Genomic DNA, 2,706 nt, shown 5'->3' on the forward strand with positions numbered 1-2,706 from the left:
TTTCTTTATTCTAACTTTTTCTTTTTTCTTTCTTTTTACTCCTTCTCTCTATTTTCTCTTCTTTCTTTAAGTTTAGTTTGCATTAGATTTTATTATCACAATCAAAATTCTGAATCATAATCAAAATTCTTAATAAAAATTATATACAAAAAAAAAGTTCTCAAGTTAGATTTCCTCTTGCACTTTTATGGGATTTCTAAAATCAGAGCTCAGTGGGCGGGAGATATTTCAACAAAAGCAGAAGAGACACTTCTTACGGGTGCCGTGGTTGAAATATTATTTCAGAGCACGCTGGGTTGGACCATACCACCTCTAAATTCCTTCCAGATTTATCACTGTGGCATGAGGATCCACAGGCTCGTCTGCCCTCTCTCACCATCTAAATTAAGAACTAATCCAGTAATTCTTAGAATTTGAAATTCAAATATTTCAATATTTACATTCAACTGAACGGATAAAGGATAAATTATGAATTAAGAAGGAATCTGCCATGCTTTGGTGAAATTCCCTATTCGTTCCTGACCTAGGTAGATTTAAATTCTGTGAAAAGGTTTAGCATCTGTTCTATTGAGAAAACCCTCTATTTCTCCATTTGGGTGTTGAATTGGACCTTTTGATGAATAATCAGCTCCAGGCAATGGTGTGTAATCCAAAGAGCTGCAGATTTTGGAAATAGGAGGCAACTGGGCGGTTGCAAGGGGGAAGATCCAAGAGAAAGCAGAGGTCTCGCCCCTCCCATCATTTGCTAATGCAGGAATTTCCTGCAGAAAAGATCATTTTTCTAGGGTGGAGGAAGCAGCACACTGAAATGGGAAAAATAATACTGCGTTCCCTATGGAATCACTCTGGGTAGATTTAAAGCATCCATACAAGGGGAGAAGAGCAGAGGGGTCTGGAGAGGTCAAAAGAGTCAAGATGGCAGCTGTGGCTGTGCAACGGAAACCTTGCTCCTGTTCCTGGAAAACACATTAAAAAGGCAGGGTTTTGATTGTAGTCATGGGTGCCATTTTGACTTTTCTGACCCCCCTGCAGATCCCCCTGGAAAAGGGGATGCAACAGTCCAATAACTGTGCCCATTCAAAGGACCCCCTGATCCCAGTTCATTCAACATCCTGACCCATGGCTGCCATCTGGGATCACAGCCTGTTAGGGCAGTTTTCCAGCACTGTAATTCAGTGCACACGCGTGTTCAAATTGCACCAGTCACCCATGCAGCATTCAGAGACACATTTTTTTAATAAAAAAGATAAAGTCAGACTTGATTCCTGGCAATGCCAAGGGCATGTCTAAGTTGTCTTCTTCACTCCTAGATTTCCTAGTGGTCTCCCATCCAAGCACTGGCTCCGCTCATGTTCTTGAGAGCAGACGTCAAAATGAACTTGACTGGCTCACTTGGAGCTTTAGGTTAAGAATTATTCTCTTGGCCTCCGTCTTCTGCCTGCAAGGTGGGGATAATGGCCACAATGCAATCGTACAAGACCAAGCGAACTAAGGAATGGATTGCTCCTGTGCTCTTCTGGGATTTTTTGTTCCATTTCCCAGCCTGGCCCACAGCCCTGGGATTTCTGGTGGTCTCCCATCCACGCACTAACGAGGTCTAACCCTCTTTCCCTTTTAACCCTCCAAAACAATGATGGGGTTGGGGGCTGTCTCCATCATCTGTTTGGGGAATGCTGGAGGCACCTGCTTGGCCGTGACGAGGAACCAAGATGGGGTTTGGCCCGATCCAGCAGATCTATCGGAAGGCTTTCTCTCATTGTCCAAAAAATAGGCGGTTCAAAGGGATCTGCTGACCCCGAAACCCGTTCCTCCTGCAGCTCACGCATCTTGGTTGGCTCCTCCCCAGCTGATTCATCAGTTGCACATGCAGTCCGCCTTCACTTGCCCAGATATTTCCTTTTTTAAAGCAGAATCAACAGCCCCTCCATCTCTTCGCGGCATCGTGTGGATTGCTCACCACGGAGCAGCAGCCTGATTGCAGCGCTGGCGATCCGGGAAGGCTGCAGGGCCCGTAACTGGGAAGTCTGCAACAGCGGGCAGAGAGGTGCTCTGCCCGCCAACACCCCTTCTGACACCCCCTGAATTACGTGTCATTTTCCAGCCCTGACTCAGCTGAAGCTGGTGAGGCTGCAGAGGCTGTGTGTGCAGGTGCTCGAGGAGGAGGAGGAGGATCCTTATTTTGACAGATGTGGTTGGGGAATATTTTAGGAATATCTTGGACGCTCTTGTTCTGGACACCCCAGAGACAGCAAGTGGGCCCAAAAGCAACACTCTGCACTGCGTCAACAATTGCAGCCGTGGGGCTCCAGCCTCACCCCATCCCGACGCTTGGGGGATGAGGCAGCTTTTTAAGGGCCCCTGGAAGGCTAGCAGGGCGGGGGCCCCTGGATCTCGGGGGGAGGGTGACCCCCAGGGTGGGGGCTGCTGCTGAGACTGTGCCTCTGAGGTCCCACCAGATGGCAAAATTTAAGAGAAGGGACCTGGAGCACGCCCACTCTCTCTGACCTGGTGGGGTGGCAGACACCCTCCGGGAGAGGGGCTCCCACAAATAACCTGGCCCCGTGCCATGCAGGGTTCTAGCACCTCGAGTTGCACCCAGAAAGCAACTGGAAGCCAGTGCAGCTCACACTAAGGGCGAAAACATCCAGAGCTGCGTGTGCCACTGCATGCCACACCAGTTACAACTTCCGGACAGTCTTCAAGGGC

The sequence above is a fragment of the Python bivittatus genome, unplaced genomic scaffold, assembly GCF_059951505.1.
Source record: "Python bivittatus isolate LINGU-HERP-01145 unplaced genomic scaffold, Pbiv_v1 ctg000340_np1212, whole genome shotgun sequence".
Lineage (NCBI taxonomy): Eukaryota > Metazoa > Chordata > Lepidosauria > Squamata > Pythonidae > Python > Python bivittatus.